The 19,382-nt window shown below is 44.1% G+C and overlaps 1 protein-coding gene across 1 annotated transcript in view; it reads left to right on the top strand.

Moving 5' to 3' along the window:
* The first annotated feature begins 96 nt into the window (after positions 1-96).
* MET (MET proto-oncogene, receptor tyrosine kinase) overlaps positions 97-19,382 on the top strand; it is a 146,435-nt gene continuing 127,149 nt past the window's right edge. The window contains exon 1 of the mRNA XM_004707767.2: positions 97-163. The gene's annotated coding sequence lies outside the window, so the exon portion shown is untranslated. The remainder of the gene's footprint in view (positions 164-19,382) is intronic.

The following is a 19,382-nucleotide window of genomic DNA, read 5'->3' as shown; positions in this document are numbered from 1 at the left end:
GACGTCCGCGGCGCCCCAGGCGCTTTGTGACCAGATGCGGAGCCCAGCGGTGGGCGCGGGCCAGATGCGGGGCGGCAGCTGACTTGCAGGCGAGGAGGCGCGGAGCGCGCGGGCGGTCCCGGCGCCACTGACTTCGCCGCCGCCAGGGCTGGAGCCCCGCAAGGTAAAGCTGCAACCCCCTCTTGGGTCCCACACCCCAAGCCCTGACCCCCGCGCGTCTGCTTTCTTTGTTCCCCTAAGAGACCTGGCTGCTGTTGCCCGGCGCAGGACGAGAAGGTGGGCGCGAGTTTCCGATCGACGGCCCCTGGAGGGATGTGGCTGGGGGCGAGGTGGAACCCTGAATTGGGCTGCCCGTGCTCGGGGCTTGCTTCCGAAGACCACCTGTATGACTCAGGAGGCGGGGCGGGGGCGGGGGCGGGGGTCGCTGGGCAGAGAGTGGTGTGTGCTGGTGCGAACGGGCAGGTTTCAAGGCTACCATCTGAGTCAGCTGCAAGAGGAATCTGGTCACCCTGCCTGGCGATGCCATCAGCCAAATTTGTTCCAAGCTCTTTCCTCGTTCCTCCTAACGTGCGGGGGTCCTTCCCAGGGGCAGGTGCTTCTGTGAAGGTCCCGAGTCTTCCTTGGTAGCGAACGCACAGAGAGCATTTGTGATCCATCGTTTCCAATCGTACCTTATCTCTGTGCTGGGACTCTGGGAGGCCATCTATCTTAATAGGTGAAATAGACTGGTAGCCAAAGGTCAGGCCCGCCTGGCCAGTGTTGGTACTGATCCAGTAATTAAAGCACACGTGAAACTACTCTCACTGATACGGGGCTTGCAGAATGTGCCCTAAAGTGCTTTCCCGCTTCGTGTCTTGATTTTATTTATTTATTTTTTAAAGCCATTTGCTACTTTGGCAGCTGGGGAGGGATCCCGAGGTTGACACATGAATAGTTGATGACCTGCCCTGTCTCGGGTTGTTTCCCTCACCCATACCCAGGCACCTCGCCATGCCAGTGGATTCAGGAAAACATTATTTTCCATTACAGTGAAGCTGTGATAGCTGACTAATGATTTTTGTTCTGTATGAAGATGATCTGAAAATGATGTACATCATGTTTCTCTGTGCTGCTGGGGCATAAATTGTGCTTTTATGTTAGCACAGTAAGTGGTAGTTGGATTATTTACAGGTCTATAGTGTTCCTTTGGAGCGCGTAGCTTGTTGCATTTTATTTTGAACGTGGAAACGTCCATGATAGAACAGAGACTGCCTTTCGCATGCTGCCAGTCTGTGATGTTCAGTAGTCATTGGCAGGTAAGATGGGCATCATTCACCGGATGGTTTGAAACTGGGTCTGATAGTCAAGCATACAGGTGGTTTTTTAAATCTGTTCTATTTCAGACTTAAGACTGTGTATGTGTCTAATGATTAACTTTAATGTGTTTTGTTTTCAATGTGTTGGCATCTGTGGCGTACAAAGGAGAGGATATGCTCCCCCCTGCTCTCCCCCACCCCAAGATGGCTCTATTCTGAGTACACAACATGAGGTATTCTCAGGAGATGTGCACAGCATGCCTTCAAAATTAGTGGATGGGCTTCATCTGAGTGAGAAAAATGCCCCAAATCAGGCACAGCCACATATTGTGAAAACTCACAATTAATATTTTCACTACGTGATATCCCTCCAATAAGAGGGAAAATGGCACTTTTCTAAACCAGAGAGATACTCATAGGGACATGTAAGCACATATCACATTTGAATTTCAATTTTTTTTTAAAAGGCTCTAATAAGGCTTAGCCAGTGTTTCCCAAAGTGGGGGTTACTGCCTTGGGAGGGCACTGGCACAATCCAGGGGGCAGTGCAAAAGCAGATACCTACCGTTTATCCTAGATTATGGGATATAATACTAAAGTTTTTCATTGCCAGGGGGCCCTGAGTAATTTGTAATTTTTATTTTAAGGAGGCAGTTGGCCAAATAAGTTTGGCGGACAAATACATTTCAAAAGTCAATTTCCCTAGCTGTTGGTAAAAAAAAAATCATAGTTGAAAAATCATGCTAATCTATTTTGTTGTTGTTATTGAAAATTTGCTTAAAAGCTTCCAATCAACTTTTGCTACTATGTTATCAGCTCCAAACACAGTGAATAATAGCTCAGAAGGGCTAACACCCTACAGGACATGCACTCTCTCTTCCTGGCTGCACAGAGCCTGCAGTGACGCTGTGAGAGTGAGGCACAGCGCCTTCCCATTCAGAACATACCCACACACACACACCCGCTCGGCCCCCCTCCTCCATTTCCCTTTACTACTTGGTTGGAGTTTCTTCCAAGTCCTTTAATTTCTCTACGTCAACTTTGGGGTTTCTACCTCATTGTAGGGAGGCTATAGAAATCTTCTCCCCATTCCCCTTAAGATTTTCCTGGTTGGCTGTGCTTGCTCATGGGAGACCCAGTTTCCTAAATGTCTCCCTTGAAGGGCAGAAAACACGGGGAGAAATGCAAGTGCCAGGGAGCTCACCTTCCCTCTCTGTCTGTTGGATGTTGAAACTGGTGATGTGGACCCTGAGCTCGCAGGGCAGAGTTTTGTCGTGGGTTTTGCTCAATGCAAACTCAACAGTCACTTCTCCACAGTAAACAATAGGGACACTGACTAGTGTCCGTTTGGGATCTCTGGGAGTACAGGTTAACAGGCACTCAGTGGCAGCCGCCAGCCAGACCCACAGTGGCCTCCCTCAAAGGAGTTGTGACTGTGTGTGTGGGAAGCATCCTATTGCACTGGGCACTGGGGATATGAAGGAGAATGAGAGAGCAAAATCGCTGCCTGCAGAGCATTTACAATCCACCTAGAACACACAAATAAAATGGGAAACGTACATCATCCTTAAGAGGACAACACATGCAATCGATAATGTTAGAAAGTATCCCCAAACCAAACCAAACTCACTGCCATCAAGTCGATGCTGACTCGTAGCGCCCCTGTGGTGCAGGGTAGAACTGCCCTGTGGGTTTCCAAGACTGGAACTCTTTACTGGAGTAGGAAGTCCCATCTTTACCCTGCAGAGTGGCTGGTGGTTTCGAACTGGTGCCCTTGCAGTCATCAGGCCGATGAGTAACCACTACACCACCAGGGCAGTTGGTACTAAATAATACAAATCTTTGTCAGCTTCCAAAACCTGGAACATACAGACCCCTTCCAGGTTCCAAACTGCTTCTGAGAATGGCATCTTTCTAATGCTTCAACAACATAACCAGCGCTGATACTAGCATGTTCACACGCCTGTGTTCCAGGCAAGGGGACTGTGTTCGCGGCAGCACTTCATCACTGCTCCTCAGCCATCGAGGAGGGTGAACCCCCGGTAGCAGGTTCCACTGAGACACAGGTTGAGATCCTCAAGTTAGTGATCAATGACTAACTTTTCTCACCTTCTCTCCAGTGAGGCCTCCCCTTTCTCCTTCTGTCACACAGAAAACCCAGAAGGGGCTCCCGTCCTCTGTGTGGAGTGCTGTAATCCTACTATCAGATTAGAAGCTGCGAGTAATTTTGTAATCTCTCCTTCTATCAGAAAGCCCCTGCTCAGATATCTCTTCAGCTGTGTTAAAGAGTATAATATATTTCCCCCTGGGATTGGTTTCAATAAAAACGTACAGTAAAATCTGACTACTTTGCTTTTCAAGGGACAAAATGAAGGAAGTGTTTTTATAAGCTGTAAAATGTAATTGGGAGACAAAGCACACCTGTGGCATTTGTCACAGGAGGTGTGAGCTCCATGAAATGAAAAAGCCACCCACTATGCAATCACAAACCCAGGCGCATGGTTTTCTTCTGTGATTGTGTACATTTATACAAGCGTGTCTGTGCAGGTTAGTTCTGTTGTTTCAGAATTCTGGCATAAATTGTTACGTGTTGCACTAACCCTTGCAAGGTCTGCAGTTCAAACGTATCAGCCACTGCGAGGGAGAAAGATGAGGCTTTCTGCTGCCATAAAAATGTACAGTCTAAGAAACCCACAGTGGCAGTTCCATGCTGCCCTATAGGGGTCGCTGTGAGTCAGAATTGACTTGGGAGCAGAGAGAGTTTTTAAGCCCCCTACAAACTACATACAGGCCAATGGGCCATTTAAGTTACATATGATCCCATCATGCTTTAAAATGTGTTTCTCCTAACCTATAACAACGAGTAGCAATGATGAAACGTGGCCAGAGAATCACAGGTCTCACGTGAAAGCCAGGCCCCTGTCTTCTCAGAGTTGGATTGAGGGATCCTTCAGATCCTTCAGAAGGATTCCTTGAGCAAGTACCAGGCTCAGCTCTGTACTGTGGCGAGGCCTCAAGAGAACAAAGCAGACCAAAGTCTTTGACCTCTTAATGTCCTGTTCTATTCAAAGAGGCAAGCAATACGGAAATATATAAACAGGGTTTTGTGTGTCAAGCTGCAAGGAAGAGTAAAATATTGAAGGGGAATAAGGATGGTGGAGTAGAAGAAGGGATGGAAATTTTGAGGAATAAGATCAGAGAAGGCCTCACTTTGAACATAAGCTAGAGCCCGAAAGAGATTCGGGAGTGATCCCTGTAGATGTTGCGAAGCAGACTTGAAGAGATGATTCATGCGGTGCGTAGCCTGCACAGCTGTGCTAGAGGCCCTGGCTTTCTAGAGGTGGGACTTGGACAGTGTTTGCCATAGCCCCCTACCATTTCAAGGAAGAATATGTAGGAGTAGCCTGTGGTGTATGGAGTTATGGAAAGAGAAACGTGCTGTGCTATTTGCCTGCACTTGCCCGTCTCCTTCTTGTCCCCATCTGCAATTAGGAATAGTACTGCATCCCAATAACTTTTTCTCCTGAGCGTGCACACTGTGAGCCCGACCAGATGGGATTCGTTGACAGAGAGACCCATTCCACTGACCCCGTGGCTGATTATTTCCACCAATGTGAAGGGAGAGAGTGGAGGAGTCACCGCCTGGCCCTGGGCAGCCTCTGGCTGCTGGCAGCATTTCTTTCTGTTCTTTCTCCTCCCTTTGATCTCTCTCACCTCCTTTCCTCTCCAGAGTTCTTCTTCCACTGCATTTTATTTTCTTACTCTTTTCTCCCTTCTTCCTGTTCCTTTAAATTATATATATACACACATATATATACAGCTGAGCACAGGGGCCAGACAAGTAACCAACATGAGAAAAGAAACCATTGCACTAGAACAGACCATCTGCAAAGTAAAAGTGCTGTCTAAGAGGGGGCATCAAGAGGAGGGACTATGTGCCAATGGTCTGAGGCCACATGGTGATGTCTTCCAAAGTTTCACAGGAAGCCAGAAATCGCCCAGGTTGAGCTGATAGCAAAGGCTGAAGTAGAAAGAAAATGTTTTCGAAATGATGATAGCAACATATGTACAAATGTGCTGGATACAACCGATGTGTGGAATGTTATAAGATCTGTAAGAGCTCCTAATAAAATGAATACAAAAGAAAAGAAAGACACTGTAGAGTAGGTGTGTTAAAAACTTGTGCAGGCCAGAGACACAAAAAGTCTGGGGACCGCCTTTGGTGGCTGATAACAGAGGCGTCTCAACAGTAAGGTGACCAGACATCCCGCTTTTGGCAGGACAGCCCCGATTTTTGGCGTTTTATTAAAGTCCCGATTTTTTTTGAAAGAATGCACGACAAGCTAGGGAACGGTCTATTTAGTCCATATAGACCAAATTTTTAATCAAGAACCCACCCCACCCCCCAGGTCAATGGTGTCCCGCTTTAAATCTGGTCACCTTACTTAACAGTGTAGCAGGTAGGCACGTGTCCTGGGTGCCACTTGAAGTGGGGAGGGCACTGCTGAGCAGTTTCTCTCTCCAGCTGTGAGAGACCATTCGGCCATGTAAAACTAATACCTAGATATTTGAGAGCCTCCCTGGGTCAAGACAGACTCTGATCTTGCTTTGCTGAGTGTAGGCACTAAATTGACATTGAGCACATCATAGACCAGTTTCCTCACTGAAAACATACCACGAAAGCACTGTCAGTTTTGTGGAGTGCCATCCTGTGTTAAATAAAAGATAAGCAAGCTTGACTAGTGTTGTTTCGCTGATTTTAGTGTCTTTGTAATAAAGACGGTTGTCGGATGTTGCAGTACAATTTTAGTGCTCATCCCAGGCAGTCTTCCACAGATAGACCTCTTGCTGGTAGTGCCATCTGAAGGCAACCTGGTGGAGCAGTGGTGAAGGGCTGGGCTACACTGCTAACCAATCTTCAACTTGATGGCAGCGAGGCGAAGGTGTGGTGAGTTACGCACCGTGGACTTGGGGAGAAAGATGTGGCTGTCTGGTTCCTTTAGGTGTCACAGCTTTGGGACCCTTATGAGGCAGTTCGACGCTGTCCCGTAGGGTCAGAATCGACTCGATGTTTATGGGTCTTTTAGCGCCATTTAAAATCTTGGTCCTGCCGCATGCTCCTCTATTTTACCTTTAAGCACTGTCTACAAAGACTGAGACGACCTCTTCTATGGCTATTTCCTAGAAATTTGCTAACCTCCTCAGCACTGCCTGGAAAACTGGCCCAACTAGTTTAACTATACATTCACACAAGGAAAAGACTTCACGTCACATACTTTTGACATGTTATCAGGAGAGACAATTCCCTGGAAAAGGACATCATGCTTGGTAAAGTAGAGGTTCAATGAAAAAGAGAAAGAGACGTGATGGCATGGATTGACACGGTGGCTGCAACAATAGGCTCAAACATAACAATTGTGAGGATGGTACAGGACTGGATGGTTTTTGTATTTGGTGCTGTTGTATAGCGTCACTATTAATTGGTACTGACTCAGTGGCACTTAACAACTGTGTGTGTGTGTGTGTGTGTGTGTGTCCATATATGTATGTTTCATTACTGTTGGCACACACTTGTTTTTCTAAACCCATCAGCCCACATTTTGCATCTCAAGTTCTGTCTGCCTAAATTAAAGGATGCCCAGTTAGCTCAATGTTACACAGAAGCAATCACTTTCTGAAACCTGAATCCATCATAAATTTATGCCTAGATTTTATTTCCAAAGATCCCTCATGCAGGATAAACTCTCTTGGAATATTGGCTCTTTTTTCTTTTAATCTGCCTGAACTTCACCCATGTTGTTGTTACCCCTCCCACTGAAATCCAAACCAGGCCCTGCCTTGCCAGTTTCTAGTGCCCTTTCAAAGCCCTCCGATCAGTGTTACAATCTATTTTTTCCAAAGACATAAAAGCTCACAGGTTGTGCACTAACTTGTTTCCTTTAATCCTAAAAACTCTGTGAAATGCCCATGCTAGCAGCCTTCCGGAAGGCCATTGTGTTGGAAAGGAAGATTATGTACTGGATTTCTTCCTACTATTTTAAATGCAAATATAATGACATATCGTGAAACAGTGCACAGATTAAGACCAATGGCCTTTTCCTGTTTTGAAATGATCTTGCAGTTGGAAATTTCAGGCAGCTCCCAGGGTCGACCGGCCGATCTGTAAGCTGTGTGCAACAAAGATAGCTTGGAGCAATTAAAAACCAAAAAAAAAAAAAAATTTAAGTTGCTCTTAAAATACCCCTTAGGTTTAAAATTTAAGAGCTAAAGTGCTGGTCCAAATATGCTCTGATACCAAGGAAAGCCAAAACCTATTTTAAAGATGGTTTGCGTTGTCTTAGAGACCCACCACTTGGCTGGTGTTACCCTTAGTTGTTCAGTAAGACTCTAGAATGCTTCTCATTTTTAATATTTTAATGAAAATGACCAGCCAGAGCTTTCAAAAGTGGAGAGCTTTGAGATAAAGTAAACTTTGCAAGTTATAGAAAGAAGAAAACCAGAAACCCTCAGCCCCCAAACTCGCTGACATCAAGTGTGTTCCAGCTCACCGAGAGAGAGAAAAGGTGGCCAATGTTTGCAGCAGAATGTAAGCTGCTTCCTTCGGAGCCCCTCACCAGGTGGGAAAGGCCACCCAGCCAAGTGGTGGGTCTCTAAGACAACGCAAACCATCTTTAAAATAGGTTTTGGCTTTCCTTGGTATCAGAGCATATTTGGACCAGCACTTTAGCTCTTAAATTTTAAACCTAAGGGGTATTTTAAGAGCAACTTAATCCATGTGTTTTTCATTCACAAATCTTAACTCATTACCCATAAACTGTATGTCTCTCTTCATGCTTCATAGCTAAGAAATCTTCGAATCCATGTATGTGTGGCACTTTGGGGTTCAGAAAAAAGTAGGAAGTTGGTTTTGGCTAAGGGTCAATAAACAGCCTCATCAAAGACCAGAGTTAGTTCTAAAATCCAACAACCCTGACAGAGTGGGCGTTTGAATGAGTCTTAATGCAATTTTCTGATGCTTTATGAAAAATATGCATACTTATGAAGACCTGAGCTATACCAGTGGCATCCGGTTGTAATCCTTATTAATCTCAGAGACTTTATGTGGCACAAACTCCTCTTTCTATTGCAATATAAAGTCCAAAGAGTTATCCTTTTGTCCTGACACGTAGTAGGTATTCAATAAGTATTTGTTAGATGCTAAATGGATGCTTTTTTTCTTCTTCTTCTGTCCAGAACCTTCCAGCTAATGCCAATCATTCTCTTCGCCAATATCCATCTGTCATGTCTTGGCAGGAGATCTATTCTGAGTCAGTGACCTGGTTTGACAAATTTTTAAAATAAGCCATCTAACTAAATATATGACATTTATTGAAATTCATTCTGTACCATGAAGCAACTGCCTTGCAAAGAGTGCTGAAAATAGTAAGGAATTTCGAAGCTAATTTGATTAAATATTCAGTTGTTACCATATGCTTTCTGAAAATTGATTTCCCCCTCCTTTTACGCTTCCTGTCATCCTTCCTCCCACCTTGACATGCTTAGGGACTGAAAGCTCAGCACAGAGAAGGCCAGGCTGTGGGTGACTGGGATCTACAGCAGTGTGGACCAGCAGCGAGTTCAAACAGGTTTACAAAAGGTAATGCTATAATCATAAGCCGGCGTAATATGAGAGGCGGGAGAGACAAGTTAGTAAATGCACTCAACAATAATAGTGGTGTTGGATTTTGCTCTAAATTACTCAGGTGACACATCTTTGAACTCTATTGTGTAGAGAGAAACCTTGTTACTGTAGTTAGATTTCCTGTTTGTGAGTGTGGATTGCCTGGTAACTTCCCCTATGAGCTTGGTACAAGTTAAGTGTAGTTGGATACACGGTGATTGGAGTACCCACATCTTCTCTGTTAGGGAAATAATTAATCTCTAGGAGAAGAAGTGAAAGGAGGCTTGAGATCTCGCTGAGGACCACGTTGTGCATTTCTACACGCTCATCATGTTTTTTACTGGAGACGACCTTGTGCCATCCAAAGTGTGTTCAGCATGGTGTGCAGGGTGACAGAATTGAGTGATTTCTCTTCTCTTAGGGGAGGAAAAAATAAAATTGCGTTTACATGGATTCTGCAGTGAACCTTAAGGTTTGCTGGACACACACATCATCGTTAAAGGTTGTTTGGGTACTTAGTAATAGATTCCATTGTGTAAAGAATCATGTATTTATATTTATTTTAAGGGCTGGCCAGTAATGGTCATATATCAATGTATTTTGAACACATTTATTTAAAAAACTTTTTCGAAGGCTCCAGTAAGAAGGTCTCATCATTTGAAAAATGAACAGCCAAGGGCCTCTGTGTTGGTACATTTAGGAAACTGTAGTTCCTTTTGAGAAATTACTTTGTGATACCTCTCATACCACTAGATGCTGAAGGAGCTGAGCCAGGGTTCGATGGCACATCGGCTGTGAGTGAAGTAAAGAGAGGGCAGAGCTGGGTGGGCACCGTGGAGAGTCCTGGACTTGAGTGGATTACTAAGTCCCACAACAAGCGTTCCAGTGGGAGTCAAGCTGCCTGTCTTCAGAAGAGGAAAGAGGCTGATTCCAAATGAATGGGAGGTAAAAAGAGCCTTAAGGGAAAAGACAGGGCATGTGGCAAGCAACAACTAAGCTGCTTTGGTTACCTGTGGTCTATGATTTGGGAGATGATAAGCTATCTGTCCAGTCCTGAGTCTGGCCCCTGCATCCATATACTCCGCTTCCAGTCAGAGTTGAAAGAATGTGCAGCAGACGCAAATTAAGCTTTTAATCGAGCCTGGTCATGTCCTATGCCTTCTATTCACGACTCTTCACCTCTCTACATGAAAGTGGCTGTGTTCAGAGAATCTTAGTAGTTCATGAAAAACCAGACAAACAGAAAACATTTACTCTATGTTTATGACTACGATTGTCTAGCAATCCACCTCATTATGAAGCATGAATTACTGTTTAGACAAAAGCTGGTGGCTCTATAAACTATTTCCCTAGTTGCTCTTCCACTCGGGGATGATCACTTGTGGATATATATTTGCTCTTCTTGAGAATAGTGTCGTGGGGCCATGTCTTTGGGCCTTGGCTCTATGGAGTTTGGTCTGCAGTGTGGAGAAATGTCATTTGTCATGTTCTAGACTGCCATACAGAGTTACAGTCTCAGAAACCCACAGGGGCCGTTCTGCCCTTTGCTAAAGGTCACTGAGTCCAAGCCGACTTGATGGCAGTGAGAGACATGGGTCTAAAGAGCTGAGTAAGCCCAGACAGAAGCCTGCCTGCACTTTTTACCATTTTGCTTCTCAAAAGTGAGCAGCAGGAACCTTGATGGTGTATTGGGTTACATGTTGGGCTTCTAACTGCAAGGCCAGCAGTTCGAAACCACCAGTCACTTTGTGGGAGATAGACAAGGCTTTCTACTACATTGATGAGTTATAGTCTTGGAAAACACAGAGGCAGTTTTATCCTGCCCTATCTGACTGCTAGGAGGCAGAATCAACCCAATTCTGGTGAGTAGCCACCATCTATCTGCCTCACCTTGAGGCAGAATCCCCCCAGCCCCTGCTACATTGTCCACAGTAAGCTAGTAGTCTGACCACTTCCTGGTTTAGACAAAGACAGCAGATACATAGACACTGATGAAACTTTGGACCAAAATTCAAGACCTACTGAATCATAGAAGCATTTTTTCACTTTTAACAAATTCATTTTTGGTGAGGTCAAAATTAAGATACTTGTACATTTTGTTTCAGTCTCACTAACACGGAACTTGGAGCATTCATTGAAATCGTCTAGGTCCAGTGGGTTTAAACATTCCTCTGCTATTCAAAGAGCTTATAATTAAAAAAATTAAGTATCTTGTTCTTTAAATCACCACAAAAGTGCAGATAAAACCCCAGACAGTTTCGTTAATGGTAATGAAAGGCGATAACATTTGAATCTATGTCCTATGTTGATTAATTACTTTTTAAATGTTATGAAAGATTTTAAATGAAATAACTAGACTGGTGGTATTCAGAATGAAGGTCCCCTCACAATTCCTAAATGGGTTTTAATTTTCAGAGTTAGATGGTGATTATATTTGATTCATTTCTTTGACATCTCTAGACTCATAACTTTATTGAAAAGAGAGCCGAAGATCTATATCCGTATATTTTGGTTTTCCTTACAGATTTCAATAAAACTGGCTTTGAAATAATAACTAGCCAAACGCTGGCATTTCTTCTTTTTTTGGTATTTCTTAATAACCCCCCACGAATCTGCAGAATTATGTAAACATTACAAGAAATTGACTACATGGGGTTCTCATTATATAGCCATTTAAATCTCAAGGCAGCCTGGCTGATTGTGTAGACAGTCCATGGGGATGGGTGTTGTGTATTAGGATGACTATCAACTGAAGAGGATTTTTAGTCTTATTTTGCTTCTTTTCCATGTGGGCTGATATATAGCACCTGACTTTCTAATGGAAAATCTGTTTACTCATCTCTAGTCTGATCCACCCCCCCACGCCCCCACCCCCGCTCACCAATTCCACACTCTCTCCTTTCTCACGGGGCCTGGAATCTCTTTGGGCCCCTTATGTTGGAGAGCTTTCCTGATGTTCTATACTAGACAGATGCCCACCTGGTTTCCATGAGTCCCGTTCTTAATTGTTTGCTTTTTTGCCTCAAAATAGGAAACTATCTTTGTGTAGTCTTGTTCCCATTCTTGTCCACCTTTGGGGCATCTTGCTCCCCATCGCCTGCTCTCATTACCAACTCTTCCCATGTTTAAATTCTCCCTCGGGAGTAAAATACATGCCTGGCACCCTGACAGGACTGCCAGTACATAGCTTACCTTAAGTAGTCGGCCCTGGTTTCTGTCATGGCCTTTAAAAACTTTTTAAGAAGTCTCAAAATTAGTGTGTAAACTTAATTTCTCTACCCCTATTGAGTATTTATGTCATTCAGCCCCAGCAGTCTGTCCTGTACTCCCAAGAAAGTGTCTGCACTCATCACCGGTAACCCCTAGAGCAGTGGTTCTCAACCTTCCTAACGCCACAACCCTTTCATACAGCTCCTCATGGTGTGGTGACCCCCAACCATAACATCGTTTTCCTTGCTACTTCATATCTGTAATTTTGCTACTGTTTTGAATCGGGCATCCCCTGTGACAGGGTCATTCAACCCTCAAAGGGGTCATGACCCACAGGATGAGAACTGCTGCTCTAAAGCCAAATCCAATGAGCAGGTGTGGGTTTCCTATTCTTTGCAATGTTACCCATAGTTTATTATGATCCACACAGTCGAGTGCCTTTGTGCAGTCAATAAAACACAAGTAAACAAGTTTCTGGTATGTTCTGCTTTCAGCCAAGATCCTTCTGATGTCAGCAATGATAGCTCTCATGCCAAGTCCTTTTCTGAATCCAGCTTGAATTTCTGGCAGCTCCCTGTAATATACTGAGATTGTTTTTTAATTGCCTTCAGCATAATTTTACTTGCATGTGATAGCAATGATACTACTCAATAATTTCTATGTTCTGTTGGGTCATCCTTTTTTGGAAATGGGCCCAAATATGAATCCCTTCCAGTCATTTGATCAGGTAGCTGTTTTCCAGATTTCTTGGCAGAGACTAGTGGGTGGTTCCGGCATTGCATCAGCTTGTTGAAACATTTGAGTTGGTATTCCATAAATTCCTGGGCGCTTGTTTTGCACTACAGCTTTCAGTGCAACTTGAATTTCTTCCTTCAATAACCATCAGCCCTTAATCACATACTACCTTCTGAAATGTTCGAACATTGCCTACTTGTTGGTACAGTGACTTTTGCCTATAGAACCCTTCAATATTGTAACTTGAGGTCTGATTTTTTTTTCAGCAGTGCTTTCAGCTTGGGAAATGCTGAGCATGTTATTCCCTTTGGGTTTTCTACCTCCAGGGCTTTGCACATTTAATTATAACACTTCATTTTGTCTTCTCGACTTGCCCTTTGAAATATCTATTCAGTTTTCTTTTACCTGCTCTTCCGTTCACTTTGGCAACTGTACATTACAGTAAGTGTCGGCGGCTCTTCCGACATCCGTTCTGGTCTGTCTTTCCTGGCTTCTTAGTTTCTTTTCCTCATTTCACAGCTTACCTGGTCTTCGGTCGTTAGTATTCAGTGTGTCAAATCTGTTATTGAGGTCGTCTGAGTGTAGACGGTGCATGTACTCGAGGCCACACTTGAGTACACTCTCAGAAGCCCACAGGGACCGTCTACGCTGCCCCATAGGGTCACTATGCTGCCCCATAGGGTCACTGTGCTGCCCCATAGGGTCACTATGCTGTCCTATAGGGTCACTATGCTGTCCCATAGGGTCACTATGCTGTCCTATAGGGTCTCTATGAGTCAGCCTCATCTCAGTGGCAGTGAGTTTGGAGTGGCTGGTGTGTAGATTTGAATAGTTTTATTGACTGGCCGTCCTTATAGAAATATAGGCATTATCCTCACTTACAGCATCATACTGAAGGATAGATTTTGAAATATTTTTGACCATGAATGCAACACCATCCCTGTTCAGTTTGTCGTCCCTGGCATTGTAGACCGTAGGATCGTTCAATTCAAAATGGCCAATACGGAGTTCATCTCAGGTTACTAACGCCTACAGTATCATCCGTTGTGTGGCCCCTTTTGGTTTTGGTGACGTCCAGTCTCCTTGATTCACACTTTTTGTATTACTAATGGATGCATGCAGCTGTTTCCTCCATTTGGAGCCAGACCCCACCAGCAAGTGAAGGCCCCGAAAGCTTCGCTTCATCTTCACTGTTAAGATCAACCTTACTCTGAGCAAGCAGCTCTTGCCCCGTCAAATGCTGAGTGCCTTTCAACGCAAAGGGCTCATCTTCTGGCACTGGATCCGACCATTTCCCACCACGTTGTCACTGCCATTTTTCTCAGCAGTAACCGTGCCAAGACATTCTTCCTGATCTATCTTCGTGTGGCATAATCTCTAGCGATAGCTGAGCCACTGCGGTACCACCAAATGGCAGAAGACTGGCGGTCCTAACAATGGCTCACTGCCATCGAGTCGGTTTTGACTCATCGCCTTCTTAGAGGACAGGGTAGAATTGCCCTTGTAGGTTTCTGGGACGTTCACTTTTTATGGGAGCAGAAAACCTCCTCTGTCTCCCACAGACAATAGGTGGTTTAAACTGCTGACCTTGTGGTTAGCACCCCATGCATCACCGCTACATCAGTGTTATTAACTGTGATGTGACTTGGTTGTTCTACAAAACACATCTGTGCCTTTTTCCCTTACATTGTTTCTGACACCAGCCGTGACCTGGTTTTAGGCATTCTTCACTTCTCACGCCCCCTCTGATCAAAATCTATGTTGAATCATTGTCAAATGAATTTTATCTACATATTTCCAATTAGTCCTTCCATTTTTACTCCTATTGATAGAATGTTTGTTACCTTCCGTCTTGGCATTCGTTGATCTCATAACTCTGTTCTTTTTCCCTCTACCACACTATCAACTCCTGCTATACTATCCCATGGCCTTATTGTGTATAGATATTATTTGTGGACTGAATCTTCTGCCAGAAAGTTTCTACAAGAACAGGGATGTTTGTTTTGTTTGCTGACATATCCCTAACACCTGATACGTAATAGTCTTCTCAGTAAACACATGTTGAGTTTAGTCTTAAATGGCTGTTGAATACTGAAAACTGATGTTTGAGAGATGGATTTCTGGCTTCCAGAGACAAAATGGATTATAGTGAAGCTTCCAGCATCTTAAGCCTGTTGTTAATCCCCTTCTGTTGCCTGGACAGATGCAATGGTCTTCTCTTGTATCTTCTTTCCCCTGAATCCACTCCTCACGTTGTCACCAAAATGGTCTTCTCTGTGTAAATCCTAGTCAGTTCCAACTCATGGTAACAGCGGGCTTGTCAGTGTGCTGCTGTGCTCCACTGGGTGTTGGTGGCCAATGTTTCTGAGGCAGATCACCAGGGCTTTCTTCTCCAGTGTCTCTGGGTAAACTCAAACTTCCAACTAGGTGTGCTTGTACCACCCAGGGACTCTTAGACATACTCACGGCCATCTCCATCTCCTGCTTAAAGCCTCAAGTGACCCTCCATCTGTAAGTTCAGTTTTCTAATTGGCCGGATCAGGCCTTCTGTGATGTGGCCCCAGCCTCACCTTCCAGCTTCATCTGCTCCCATCCAGCCCACTCAGTCCCCATGAGAGTTACACTTCCTGAGAAAACCTACAGATTTGTCCCTAGAGGCCTGTGCCAGTCCCTCTTTAACCAAATGTTCTGTTCCCTGCCTCGGCCGTTCTTCTCGAGAAACTCCAGTCTAGCTGGCCAGGCTGACCTCCAGCAAGACCTCTGGGAAATGCTCCTTACTGCCTTTCTGTCTGCCAGGGCAGCTCTTCTCCCTTCTGTCACCCCCACAATGTGTGACCTCAGGACCTCCGAATCTGGCGGGGCAGGAAGTGGAGACTCAGTCCGGAGCATCACCTGCATGGTCAAAAGCATGTTGTTGTTGTTGTTGTTGTTGTTGTTGTTTGTTCTCTTTGTGTGATTCTGTTGTTGTTGTTCTTGTTGTTTTATTCTCTTGCCATCTCTTCTCTCTCTATGACTTTTTCTCCCCGCTGGACTTTTTTCTGTTTTCTTCACCCATTTCTCTCTCTCTCTCTCTCTTTTCTGTTTTCTTCACCCATTTCTCTCTCTCTCTCTCTCTCTCTCTCTCACACACACACACACACACACACACACACACACGCACACGCACCCAGTGCACAGACACACAAAGTGCCCTGAATTATTTTTCCTTGCATCAATCGATCACTCATGCAAACCCAATCCTGAGCACAGTTGTTTTGAAGTTGTCTAACCTTTTGGTTTATTGATCTTTCAAGGATCCAGCGTGTTTACTGGGTTTTCAAAATTGAATTCTGTAGTCCCCTATTTTTGCCAGCATAGTTTTGCTTGACACTAATGCATTTAAATATGTTTAAGATTTCTATAGAAAGTTGTATTTGGTTCTTTTTCTCTGATAACATATTGATCTCAAGGTAGTGATATTTGTATGTTTTAGATTGTTCTCCCAACACTGCCTGAGTTTTATCTTTGATTTTTTCTTCTGTTAGAACTGTATTATGTTCATCCAGGAATCCAGATGTATAGGAAACGCATGCAAGTTTGGCTACTCCTTCCATCCTCAAAACCAGGGGGCTTCAAAATGTTTGTGGAAAACAGAGTGGAAAGGTCATGGAATGTTTCTACCGACTTTTGGGTGCCTCCTCTATTTACATGACCCCTAAAGGTTCTTTCTACCCTGCCTGAAGAAGAAAATATATCATACACTGAAAACATTCACTTTGAAGAAGAGAGCCTAGTTCATTTCAGTATCAGAGAGTCTACTTTGCTGACCTTGAGTTCAAAGACGAGTTCTCAGGTTGGGAGCAAACTAAGTCAAGTTTACCCTAGAACTTTGTGAAAATAAGTCTACTGGGAAATGCCCCTCTCTTTGATCACGCCACGTGTTGAGGCCAAAACCCGGCCTTTGGGAGCCTCATGCCTCTCTCCTCTTTGCCTCTCCTTCCCGGGATGCTTATCTGCTCTCGGGGGGCCCACCACCATGATAAGAATGGGCCCACTCTTCACCTGTGTTCCCTGGCAGCAGTCTGATTTCTGTAATGCCACAGGAGTTGTGACTCACGCTTGTCACAGTGGCTATTACCAAATTCAGAAAGAGGAGCAGCTGTCCCAACCCCCCCCCCCACTTTTGGCATAATACCATGCCCAGTGCCAAGGGAGTTTTCAAACGCTGACGGAGGGGAGCGTGTGATTCACTAGTGAGTAATATACTAGCTTCCTCTCCCACTTAGCTCCTTTCTGTGGTTCACATTCTGGCCGTTCATCCAGGTTTATCCTGGACCAACCCATGGCCTGGAGGCAACTGCAGAAGGTTGCTCTGGTCAGGTGCCGTTTCCATGCTAATCCGTGGCCACCCATGGGTGACCAAGTTGAACTGGTCCACAAGGTTCCCAGCTGTGACTTTCCAGAGGCAACCTCCAGCTCTGTCGTCCAGGATGCTCTGTGCAGCTCGCTCCCTCCCTCCCTCCCATCTCTTGGCTACCAGTTGAGCACCTAACAATTGACACCACCCATGACTCCCTAGAAAAGGTGGCCAGGCGTGTTTAAACTTCACTTACATACTTTGAAGATGCCTTTCTCCAGTTTGATTTATGGATTTATGCTACTTAGTGTTCGTGGATTAATTAAACAAAATCTAGTCCAACTTCTCTACGATCTGAGTGATAAAATCACATCTTTCCATTAGGCTGAAAAAATGTTTAAATGCCATTATAGAACTGCTAGCATTTTAGTACTTTGTTCACACTGAGGGAGTGTGACCTTCACAGTTTCAAGGGACGAAACGTTCTTCTGTGACCTACAACTTATTAGCAGGACAAAAGCCTGTCCATCAATCAGAAGTCTGTCCATTCACTGTGTTTTCTGAACAGGGATTTTTATGATATGTACAGTAATAAAACAAATGTCCATTTATTCTTCTTGCCCTGAACTGGGATATTTCCAGCCATTCTTAAAAGAACAAAGATGTTTGCTAACGGTTTATGAATTTATGAGGCATAATCGAGAAACTCATGACATTCTCTTCTCTTTATCTTGGGTCTCACCATCTCAGAATGAGACAATGATCGCAATCATCTGTATCCACTAGAAAATGCACAACTGGCTCTTTCTGATGATGCCGAGATTCAATTGTTTGCAACTTTTGAAATGATTAGTGAAAGCAGAATGGATGCAATATTGGATAAGAATCTGAATAAAAGCAGTGTTATCTTGCTACCAAAGAAACATTTGTGTAAGAATCAAGAAAATAGTATTCTGAGTAGCCCAGAGACTTAGAAATATTAATTGCAATGCATGCCAATTATTTTTACAAGTTTAACTAAGTTTCCCCTATCGCCCTCCCTGTTTGAATTTTTAATACTATAAAATAGAGTATGCAAATCAATCTAGGAACGGGTTTGTTTGCTTCAGAAACATCCTGTCAGTAACAGGCTGCCATTTACAAGACAACTTTGGTCCATAGCCACGTGGAGAACCTTTTATTTATTTTAATTAAGACGAACTCTGCTTCCTTTATCAGTTTTGCCTCCACATCTTTAAAACCACCTTGAAACCCTCAAGTGACCCTACTTCTCACTTTGAAAACATTGTTAGCTCTGTGCTGTGTCTTAGATGCACAGCAGTGAAACCCCCAAGATGTGTGCGTTGTTGTAAAGTGGGCTCAAAAACCTTACAAAACTATGTGAGCACAACAGCCAAATCAGTTTTACCCAAATATTTTCTTTTCCTTTTTAAAAAAACGAAATAAAACAAAAAGCATATTCTGGTGAATTGGGTGAAGGCTTAGAGAAATCCGTTTTCCATTCAGTAATTCATGCACATTTTGTCTCATGCCTCTGATTGCAATCCCCACAACTTATCCAACTTCCTCCCTGTGCTTCCCGGTTTCATGGCTCCTCCTTTCCTTCCTCTTTGGGTAAATACTGCCCTTTCCATCTCAAATGGTGAATGATTCTGAAGTATCCCTACCTCCCTGGTGTTATTGTTCCTCTTATACACACTTCTGTTATTTCATGACTTCAGATTCAGACTTGAAGGGGGACTGGGGGTCATCGTCTTGGGGTTCCACTAGTCTCTATCCAGTGGTAAGCTTGGTCTTTTTTATGGTTTTGCATTTTTCTCCCTCTCTGTGCAAGACCCTTTAATGGTGTCCCTTTCGGAGCAGTCACCATCTGGTTCTTGTGGTTCCAGGCTCCTGGAGGCTCTTGGAGGTTCATGTGAAAGTGCTCACCAGTTCATTGAACTAATTATTTCCATGTGCCTTCGATTTTCTTCACTCTTCTTTCCACAGTGGTTGCACCACTGTAAAAAACCCACAAAAACAAAGAAAGAAAAAAGCTAACAACAATCACAAAAATAAAATAGAGAAAGAAAAATCTCAACTGAAAAGAAAGCAGAAAATATTAAAAATTAGCACAACTTTAAAATGGGCCAAAAGGGAGACCAAA

Source organism: Echinops telfairi, unplaced genomic scaffold, assembly GCF_000313985.2.
Source record: "Echinops telfairi isolate 266 unplaced genomic scaffold, ASM31398v2 ScPeMD7_23;HRSCAF=83, whole genome shotgun sequence".
Classification (NCBI taxonomy): domain Eukaryota; kingdom Metazoa; phylum Chordata; class Mammalia; order Afrosoricida; family Tenrecidae; genus Echinops; species Echinops telfairi.
The sequence above is the reverse complement of the archived record's forward strand: the minus strand, read 5'-3'. Positions and strand labels throughout refer to the sequence as shown.